This window comes from Neolamprologus multifasciatus, chromosome 7 (assembly GCF_963576455.1).
Source record: "Neolamprologus multifasciatus chromosome 7, fNeoMul1.2, whole genome shotgun sequence".
Lineage (NCBI taxonomy): Eukaryota > Metazoa > Chordata > Actinopteri > Cichliformes > Cichlidae > Neolamprologus > Neolamprologus multifasciatus.
This window is the reverse complement of record NC_140445.1, coordinates 15,751,970-15,763,886: the sequence shown is the minus strand read 5'-3', so window position 1 is coordinate 15,763,886 and position 11,917 is coordinate 15,751,970.

Genomic DNA, 11,917 nt, shown 5'->3' with positions numbered 1-11,917 from the left:
TTATGGTTTTCCTAGGTTAAATGTATTTTGCCTGCTGTCTTTTTTTTATTTGACTAAATTGCTTTTCTGGAAGCCTGCTGGGAGTAATTGTCCTAAAACAATGAAAGAAAGTGAAAACTTGTAACTTTCCCGCAAGCCTTAACCTTCAGGCGACCTTTCGGGAATGGAAGGTCACCTGGTGGTTACTGCATGCTGCTGGGATCCTGCAGTTACTTTTCTTTTTCTTTAAAAAAAAATGTATGACATATGTATTCTTAAACTGGGCAAATATGCTGACCTAAAAATTCTCACATGAGAAAATTATCCATGCATGCTGTAAAAGTGTCTTTTAATCGGATGGGGCAGCAGGACGGTTATATTAAAGGATGAGTAGTTATTTGGGGGTTTTATTGTATTTGAAGAGTTTCAGTCAGGTTTCAGAGCTCATCACAGCACAGAAACAGCTTTAGTGAAGGTTACAAATGATCTTCTTATGGCCTCTGACAGTGGACTCATCTCTGTGCTTGTCCTGCTAGACCTTAGTGCAGCGTTCGATACTGTTGACCATAATATCCTATTAGAGCGATTAGAACATGCTGTAGGTATTACAGGTACTGCGCTGCAGTGGTTTGTATCATATCTATCTAATAGACTCCAATTTGTACATGTAAATGGAGAGTCCTCTTCACACACTGACAGGGCCGTGCAGAGACGTTTAAAGGGGCGGGTGCTCAAAGTTAAAAAGGGGCACATTGAACCAGGCTGAATAACAACAACACACATTCATCAAGAATCTAATATGGGATCGCATCATACTATATCACTGTTGTGAGGTGGCGACAAGGCAAAGCAAATGTAGCCTATGTTTTACCTGATGGGTACAATGTTGCTGTTGAGGGGTTGCTGCTGATAGTGATGCAGGGCTGTGTTGATCTGAGACTGTAGACATTAAAAAGTCCATAGGGGAGATGGTAGCTGATTAAACAAGTGTCATGAGATAATAACAAAATGCAAAGATTGGTGACAGCGCTTGGAACCATAAGGCAACAAAAAACTGTGAGAAATAAATTAGGCTCTGCCTGTGAATCACTCTTTGCTTCTCTTCTTCCTTCCATCCTATCATTTCATATATCACTCTCCACTTGCTGTCTATCTGAGAACAAGGCACAACTTGCTATTGCAATAAACTATAATCTAATTATCCACACCTAACAACTCTTGCACTTAATCAATAATAAAATGATGACAGAAAAATGTTATAGCACTGCCTTTAGTAGCCTCACACAGCTCCTACTGTTTCCTCCTCATGTCCTTACCAGCCATGTCTGGACAATGTTATATCATGAGTAATAATTTAAAAAAATCCATATACATAAAACACACACATGCACGCACACACAGTGACATTTTAGACCTTCTTCAGAATACTGTATATACTATGGGCATCACTGTGCTGATCCAGAATCCTTACATTATTATTTATTACTAGAGCTACAATAATAAAACAATGAGGAGGGGGAAGTAATAAATATGAAATAATGTATTTATGATGATTCCATTTGTTTCACTAACCACTCTGTGCAGGGACAAAGCTTATTACATGTTTAAACTGTAGAGATACAATAATTTTACTGCTGTAAAATCCAAATTTTGTCTTATTAAAATATAAATCTAATATAATCTGCTGCTTAATGTATGTTCTTTAAAATACAGCGTGTGTTTTTTAAAATATTATAATAATGCATAATTATGTGGACATGCATATTAGATCGTTTTTTAGTGAAATATAATCCCCCCAGAAAGGCAGGAAAAGCCCGGAAACTTACTTTAAAACTAAATATGTTCCCTAAAATGGTGACAGAGCTACAGACCCATGACAGCCTTACACAGGGTAGCCAGCAGCTATGACCAGCACTACATGTGCAGTTAATAAAAGGACAGGTAATGTTCGTCGCACTGTTGCAAACACAGCACGCTCATTTGTTTCAGTTCGTCAGTTGCCACAAGACAACTTACCAACGTGTACGTAATAAGCCAATACTCCTGGGTGCTATACACTACAGTGTATGCTGTACACCTACTTACTGGTTTTGTCGCATCAGTCTGTGTCTCTGAGTTGTGATCATGTGACTGATGAAAGCCAGACCCTTTTATTCAGCAAAACTGTGATTAATAGTTAAATATTATTGTTGAGGGGCACAGACAGGACTCCGCACGCCCACACACATAAATAAATAAATAAATAAATAAATAAATAAATAAAAAATTGTAAAAGTTGCCTCAACAAAAGGGCACTTTGGGCACCCATCAGGAAAGGGGCGGGTGCTCAAGCCCCTCCAGCCCCCCTCTCTGCACGTGCCTGCACACTGAGGTTAATTATGGAGTTCCACAGGGTTCAGTGCTAGGACCAATTCTGTTTACATTATACATGCTTCCCTTAGGCAGTATCATTAGAAGACGTAGCATAAATTTTCACTGCTATGCAGATGACACCCAACTCTATCTATCCATGAAGCCAGATAACACACACCAATTAGTTAAACTGCAGGAATGTCTTAAAGACACAAAGACTTGGCTGGCCGCTAACTTTCTGCTTCTTAATTCAGATAAAACTGAGGTTATTGTACTCGGCCCTGAAAATCTTAGAAATATGGTATCTAACCAGATTCTTACTCTGGATGGCATTACCTTGGCCTCCAGTAATGCTGTGAGGAGTCCTTGGAGTTGACCAGGACATGTCCTTCAACGCACATATTAAACAAATATGTAAGACTGCTTTCTTCCATTTGCGCAACATCTCTAAAGTTAGAAATATCTTGTCTCTTAGTGACGCTGAAAAACTAGTTCATGCATTTATTACTTCCAGGCTGGACTACTGTAATTCATTATTATCAGGATGTCCAAAAAACTTGCTAAAAAGCCTTCAGCTAATCCAAAATGCTGCAGCAAGAGAGAGCATATTTCTCCTGTTTTGGCTTCCCTTCATTGGCTTCCTGTTAAATCCAGAATTGAATTCAAAATCCTGCTCCTCACAAACAAGGTCTTAAATAATCAGGCCCCATCTTATCTTAATGACCTTGTAGTACCATATCACCCTATTAGAGCACTTCGCTCTCGCTCTGCAGGCCTATTTGTTGTTCCTAGAGTATTTAAAAGGGGAGGGAGAGCCTTCAGTTTTCAGGCCCCTCTTCTGTGGAACCAGCTTCCAGTTTGGATTCGGGAGACAGACACTATCTCTACTTTCAAGATTAGGCTTAAAACTTTCCTTTATGCTAAAGCATATAGTTAGGGCTGGACCTCCCTTAGTTATGCTACAATAGACGTAGGCTGCCGGGGATTCCCATGATGCATTGAGTTTTTCCTTTCCAGTCACCTTTCTCACTCACTATGTGTTAATAGACCTCTCTGCATTGAATCATATCTGTTACTAACCTCTGTCTCTCTTCCACGGCATGTCTTTTATCCTGTCTTCCTTCTCTCACCCCAACCGGTCGCAGCAGATGGTCCCGCCCCTCCCTGAGCCTGGTTCTGCCGGAGGTTTCTTCCTGTTAAAAGGGAGTTTTTCCTTCCCACTGACGCGAAGTGCTTGCTCATAGGGGGTCATATGATTGTTGGGCTTTTCTCTGTATCTATGAAGCGCCTTGAGGCGACTTTTGTTGTGATTTGGCTCTATATAAATAAAATTTAGTTGAATTGAATTGAATTAATCATTCCAAGTTCACTAAGACAGTACTAAGTTTACTTTGTGGAAACAAGCTGAAAAAAATCCATCATTTAGTCACTTTTTCAGAGTTACAAAAACCAGCACTCATGTGCCACATTGCTCAGTAATTTCAGCGGTAATCAACACTGAGGTGTCGACTATCAGAGAGACCTTAATTATGCCATAATTGACTTGGGAGTGCAGTGACGGCCAAGAACCACTTTGGGCTGAGAGAAAAGTGATCTTGTGGCTAGTACGAAATGAACCCTGGCACACAGTGTCTGCTTTAATGAGCTCAGCGAGGAGCTGCAAGTTGTAACGCTGACATAAGATTCGCTCTGAATTTTGTTGGTTTTATCCACTCTAGCCTCGACACGTTGCATATGTACCCATCTTCCAAAGCCAGACCTCTAAAATAACAGCATGTTTAAATAATGGTGAACCCCAGCGGGACTACAGCTGTTCTTCTTCGGGTTATATTTCTCACAATAAGCATGGTTTCCTACCTGTTTGCGCGATACACTGCATCATATGGAGGCAGTGCTCCATCAGTGTCGTTCACGGAGCTGTCAGTCTGGGACCCATTGGCCTGGCGTGCTTCTTGAGTTTTACTAGTTGACTTAACTAGTACTGGCATCGGTGATGTAATTGGCAAAAATGGTAAAACTGGTGTGAAGGTGTGCACCATTTGGATTCTTTGAAGTGAATCCACCAATCAATGCTAGTGTACAGGATAGCCACTATTAGCATTATGCTTCCAGTGTTCATCAGGTATTCTCCAGCCTTGCTGCACCGCAACTGGCTTGCAGTCATCTGAGTTGGGTCATTAGATTTCCCACTGGGATCCTGTGTAGGATTTCCACCCTTTTTGGTTTTCATTGCAGCCCACTTTCCCACCATGTCGAAAAAATAAAACCCTTCTCTAAACTGGACCACGCTGTGAATGCAGAGGTATACTGGCTGGTAGTGATGGGTTGTTCGCGAACGAAATGGCTCTTAGAGCCGACTCTTCGAAGTGAACGACGCGAGCCGGCTCCTTATTGGGAGCCGTGAGGTTGTTTTTTTTTCTTCTTTCTCTCACCCTCTCTCTCGCCCTTTTTTCCGCTAAACTCCGCATGCGCGGCCTGTACTTTGCGATGGGCAGAGGGGGGACGGGCGTTAGTTACACTTGCAGTAGCACAGGAACAGAGCCAGAGAGAAAGAGAGCGAGGGACAACAACGTCACATTAAAAAGGTATAGTAATCATCCACTATTTTCAGTTGCAGATGATAAAGGATTCAGAAATCATGCAGGCCCATATGACAGAGAATGTGCATCTTCTTTTTGTTTTAATATTTTAATTTATATTTTATTGTGTTGTGGTTTGCAGTGTTTTGTGTTGTTTCACGTTAAATTTGTTTAAAAGGAAAAAGCTGAAAATTTAAATAGTTGAAAGTTGAAATGTAAATAGTTGTTTTTTGTATTATATGATTTATTTATTACATTTTATGTGGAGTGAATAAATAAAGTATATTTATGGTGGCCCTTAGAGACAAAGCACCGTACAAACTCCAAAACGCGTAAAAACTCAGAAGCACGTACAAACTCAGAATCACGTACAAAAGACAACAGAAGTGCTCCAGGATGCTAGGGCGCAGTGTTGAGCTTTTGTTACCTAGTGGCTACACAAGCCAGGAAGTATCAACAACCGGATTTGGTGTGTGGTAGTAACAGGTAAATGAACTTTTTTTAAAAATTATTTGAATAAATATGAGTGCTTGTCTATAAATACACAAACCATACACACATGCTTTCAATTGTGTAATTTAAGTGATCTGGGTAGCTCTGTTTTGGAAGTTCAGTAAACGTTAGAAATGTGTTTTGGAGTTTGTACGTGTTTTGTCTCTAGGGGCCATATATAAACATATATAAATAAAACCACTTTTTTTACATTAGTAATTCCTTTTCTGCATAATTTTATATTATTGTTAATGATTAAATAATTAAAGCAACAAAACAACCTGAAGAGCTGGTTCGGAGCCGAAAGAGCCGGCTCTTTTTAGTGAGCCGAGCCGAAAGAGCCGGATCTCTAAAAAGAGCCGGAAATCCCATCACTACTGGCTGGAAACTGGATAACAGTGAAGACTCTTATAGGGGACAGGTTACAAATTAATTACTGACCCTGACACCAGCCTCTAGAGACCATGACTTATTAACACAAAGAGAGATTCCTGCATAAAAAATCATCCAACCCCACCACATATCATTTCACACAGACTCATGTGAAACTGGCTCTGCTGTAATGCATTGCTGATAATCAACAATGGCTTGTGCTGAAGTGGAAAGGCTTACTACAGCATCACCCTGTAGTACAAAGATGAGCTAGCTAACTACTGAGAGTAACTGCTCCAGCTGCTCCTCCATACTCTACTTTAGTTGTCCATAAGCTTTAGCAGGTCTGTGTCTGTGTGTACTACAGTAATAAAAAAAAAACACACCTTTGTTCATAAAATTTTCATTCTGAATGCAAACACAGTCACATGCAAACATGTTTTTAGAATTTCAAGCAGGCCTTTCCCCCAGAGGGCAGCTTGAATTTGCCTACTCTGAGCGCATCTACGCAGTGTTGCGTGTAACCAGCCTGTCAGTCACAATGCGAGGATAATGCACCACTGATGGCAAAGCAAAACAAAGGGTCTTCAGTTGGATAACAACGGACTATCAAACACACAATACCAATAGCTGATTAAATCTAACCTGTGTGTGTATCTGTGTCCTCGAATGTGCGTCTGTCTGTTTACCAAAGCCTCAGCTCATTTCACTTGGCACTAAAGAACAAGGGGACAGATACAAAGGATCCATATGAGCGCAGTGTTTAAAGAACCTCCCAGAATTTAAGCTGTGCAGATTCTTTCAATTAGCAAACTCCAAATATTTATGGAGTGAACATTTCCTCTCTGGAAGGAAGGAAAGTTTTGTGTGTGTGTCTGTCTCCTGTTGACTCACTCTGGGGTTGATTGATCCCCAGGGCTTATGCTTCATTTCACTTCAGCTCTGCCATCATCCTTCAAAAGCATATCTTTGCAGCATTTAGACTGTCACTTTCAATCAGAAATGGTCACAAAGCGGCAATATTCCAAAAGGCTATCCAGAGAAAAGAGGTAAGAAATGATGCCACGCCCATGCAATGGATTATATGCCCACAGATATAAATAGCCCTAATTCATCCATCCTTCCATCATTTCCTGTCTGAAGTCTAAAACACTTTATAGGGTAGAAAACTGATTCATTTCACCTCTTGGGTCTTTCATTTTGTACTAATTGTGTCTTCCAAATGGCACTAACATTGCAAACATGGTCAAGAGGTCCAGTTTGGTGACTTGGATACGATGAGTTGACACCTACCACTCCTAATAATACATGATCCTAAAGTTACAGTGTGTAAAATTTGTGTAAAAAGTCAGTGACACTCACCTATGTCCAATGACAGCGATACTGAGGTGAGATTTTGAGGATATCCTGAGCTTTCTGTTGGAAAGCACTGTTGTTTTTTTGATGTTGTCAGCTGCTGTTAGCCAATGTTAGCAAAACCTTCTTTGAAATAGATCTAACACTGTTGGACTATGACACTGAATATGATCTGAGAACGCAGAGAATATAGAGAAGTTTATGAGTGGAAACGTGTGACACTCAAGCCTAACGTTAGCTGGCATAATGTTTGCTTATAACTAGCTGCTGTTGTTTAGCTAGCTCGCTGTAAACTGTTTGGAGAAGTGAGGTTCGTATGCCTAATCTACTGACAATAAGTCATTTGGACAATACCTTGAATAATACGTAAGTTAATTTACACTAATTAAAGTATATTTATGAGTACAGTATTGTTTTCTTCTTTTAATAATACATTAAAAAAACAGCTGACTGTACCTTTAAGTCTTCAAGTTTGTTGAGTTATTTATCAGGACCTGTATTTTTCATTCATATTTGCAGTGTGTTGGTTGTCTCTTATACCCTCATCTCAGTTACAGGGCTTTTTGGGAGAGTTTTTCTAATCCAAATTAAGGGTGTACCAAAAGGGACATTTTGTAGAGCTCATCCAGTCATCCACCAATTTTCTAACCACTAGCCATTGAGTGAAATTTATAATTTGTGATATTGCTCTATGTAAACTAAATGAGTTTATTTAATCTAAAGGGACAAAGTGCTCCAATATCATTTTTAAAATCTTATTAAAAAAAGCAAAGAAACTGTGATTGTCCTAGGCTGCTAAAGAAGCACGAGAAGAACTGCAATAGGAATAGAGATGTGACTATTTTTTAGTGTTCCCCTCCCCCACATACACACACTAAGACACACATGCGTAAAATGACAAATAGCCTGTGACGTGCCTCTGTGAACATGGCACGAAAGGGCCCACTCCCTTTCCCCAGGGCTAATAAGGCACTGCAGTCTGCTCCTGGGCAGATCTCCGTGCTAAATCCGCATTTTACTACCAACATAGGAAAAATCTCATGCGAAGCGACGCCTTTATTTCTGTTAGTGTTTGCAGTCACCAGGTAGCAGAAACACAATCAGTGCAGTTCATTATGTTTTCCTGATCCCCCAGGCCCACCGCTTTGCATGACTCAACATCTAAATGTGCAAAGAAGCAGAAAGGAAAAGGACTCACAATTGGTTGATTGGAATTCTGAAATCAGCCAATTACAAAGCTCAATTATATTACCTCCATCTCACATTCAGGTTTTGTTTGTGAAAGAATGTGTGAGATACATAATTGAGATACTAGATACCTATTGTAGCTCTACAGGCTCAGACTAAAAAAAGGTAATTGTCTGTTACTGTTAGCTAGACAAAAATTGAAAATTCTTTGTTTTTAGCTTCCTGTCGACAGAGTTCTGCTTGCTCAGTAGAAAATGTGACAGGTGGCCTCGAATGTGAGTACGACACATTCAGGGTTTGAGTTATTCTTAAAGGTCTGCTGGGTTTTGGTACGAGCACAAGAAGAAGAGGAAAGGAATGCATATTGATGCCGTAAACTTACACCATCCTTGTTTATTCAGATGGCTTTTCTCGTGGTGAAGAGGGAGATCAAATAGGCACATCAATTATAAATTGTGCATAAATGTTACTGATGTGGCTCTTGCTTTTCGGGATACTAGAATAACTCAGCTCTATGGCTCCAGTGGGCCTTTGGACAAACAGAAGTGTGATGGTGGACAGCAAAAACTAAATGCTCCCTCTGGTCTGACGGTTGCACGGGGCTGTTGTGACGTTTCTCACAACCGATACCAGACGCAGACAGCTTGTTCTCCATTCTTTTGACCAAGAGGCAGCCCAGAATATAAATCCTTGTATACGCTTGTCGTCTTTCTTTTCCTTCCTTCTTATTTTTGCTATTATGGTGCTGACAGGGTTTGAGCAGCACTGGTCAAATGCAATTGAGAACACTATCAATCTTCCCATCCAGCTCTTGGTAAGAGAGCATATTTCCACTCTGCTGTTACCCATTTATTTTTGGACCATTGTTTTAAAGGCTTCAGTTTGGCATTTCCACTGCTGCTACTTTGGTTAGCATTTTCAGCCAGATGTGATTTCCAGATATCTGGAAAAGAGTTTCTCACGTGATTTCACGTGCACTTGATCAAGTTACCCGCCATGTTGGACATAATACAGCGTACGGTCACTAGGGAAATATGTCTACTCCGACTCGTTGGCGAATTTCGCTACATCAGGCTGAAGATACTGTTCATGAACATGGGCTGGGTAAATACACTACCAAACACTCATTTTATACAATGTAGCAACATTTATTTCCATCCAGAGTTGCATTCATTTTTCCATATTAGCGATGGGAGAGTTGGACTATTGCGTACTCTTCCCCAGCAACTCCCAACAATTCTCAGCGGGGTTAAGAGCTAAACTCTGTGGTGCTCAATCTGTGTATGGACATGTATGTAACAGCTCCTGCTCCCTGAACCACTTTTTCACTGTTTGAACCCGCTGAATCCCAGCATTTACATCTGGGAATATTCCCATGTCATCAGGGAAGAAAAAATCCACTGATGGAAAAACTTGGTCAGTCAATACTCAGGCAGTCATTTGACCCAATCTTCTATTCACAGCTGCCGTTATGTTTGCCAGCCTAAATATATTAATTAGTAATGAACTATTTGCCTAGTTAAATCCAGGTGGTGACTTTTTTTGGGTCAGGAAGTTTATATAAATCACAACCTGGAAAGTCCTCTAGGCACCACCAGACACAAAGTAATGTGTAATAAGCTAATCACTTTATAAGTGAGCGATGTGTTAATTTGTCCATGTTTGAACTGATCAGATAGTCTGATGACTTGGCTTCTGCGAATGGTCATTGTTTTCTGGGACTCCAGTGAAGCCAGCACATCTCAAGGCTAAGATTTACATTTTTATCCTCCAAGCATGTTTATGAATAAAGATATTTTTAAAAGCATAAAAAATGTCATCAGAGAATGGCTGATGATTTTCCATTGCATTACAACAAATGTTTTCCATGTATTACAGTCCACATGGACTCTGTACTTGCATGCAACCAAAGCCTGCTCCAACGGTCAATAGCATTTGGACTACAAGCACACTGCAAAGCAAACCAGAAAGCTTCAGGTAAAGTTTCATCTAACACAATGTCAACATAGCTTATTCATATCTATTTCTGGAGATTTGCCATAAACAATTTCTGAACAGGATAGTGCCCACTTTTCAGTCAAAGCAGCAGTGCCTTTTATTTTGCACATTTTAAACTTCAATATAAATTAAATAAATCATTAAAAAAAAAGACCAAAAAAAGAAAGTGATTGAGTCAGCCAAACATTGATGTGCCAGGACCTGCAGTTTCTGGGACAGGCTGGCTTCCTTTTTCATTTGGTTGCCACAAATAGGCATTTTCTTTCTCCCTGAAGACATCAAGCTGTTCCCAAGTGCTCTCCCTCTCACATTATTAGTCTTCCTACCTGTTACAGCCCGCACACACACACACACACACACACACACAGAGATCCGCTGATCCACTCTTGCTGTATACATCGTCTGGCCACACACAAGAGTCTACATATGGACCAACACACTTTTTGGATATAATTTCAGATCACATATCTTACTTTGGCCCTTCAGAAAATAACATCATACACAAGAGACCCTAAGATCTTTTCCTCTGTGTCTGAGTGAGGCGGACAGGGGGAGGCAGAGTCAACACTGATGGCTCGCACATGTGGCTGTGAAACAGGCAGCTCAGAGGCTGTATTTCAAACAGCAAGGAGGAGGTCTTCAGGCAGAGAGACACAAGGGATGACTGAGTGTGTAAATACGCACAAGGTGTTGATGTAGTGTCGAGTGTGTGCATACAGTCATGCCTGCATCCTTCTAAGCACTGCATAAGGAAGTAATAACGCATGTAACCAGGTCCTTTATCTCATGCTCATCTTGCATCCTGATAGTTTTAATATAAACTTTTTGACATGGATTTTGGTTTTTCTCTTGCAATGCTAGATAGACGGGGTAAGGGTTGCAGGCTTTACAGAGCCATTTCAGTCAAAGACTACCTCCTCCCCCGGGCACTGTATTTATCAGTTCAAGTCAATTCAGTGTCATTTTCACATCTTTCAGCCTTCATACTGAGCTCAAATTTCCACTAAAGCACACCCATCTGTCTCAGCACCAAAGAATAAAATGTTCACAGGAGGTTTGCTTATTACTGTAAGAACAGATCATACTCGTCTCAAAAGAGGTGTTTCTATTTGGCATTAAAGTGGGATTTTTCGATAGTTGTACAGTAGTGAAGTTGCAGTAATTATCTAAAGTAAGTACATTTGCCAAATAGAGGCATGCAAATTTAAACATAAGATTATTAAGATTTTCTGTTTTAATTCCAGGAGTTTATCAAAAGTACTGAATTACATATATATATGTGGTATATATATGAAAATTATTTTTGTTTGTTCATTATAAAAAAAAATATATATATATATATAAAATGAACAAACAAAAATTATTTTCATATAACAGTACATTTCTAATACTTGACTGAGCCTAGAAAGAAGACCCAACCAGTTGCAGCAGATGGCCGCCCCTCCCTGAGCCTGGTTCTGCCGGAGGTTTCTTCCTGTTAAAACAGAGTTTTTCCTTCCCACTGTCGCCAAAGTGCTTGCTCATAGGGGGTCATATGATTGTTGGGTTTTTCTCTGTATGTATTGTTGTAGGTTCTACCTTACAATTTAAAGTGCCTTGAG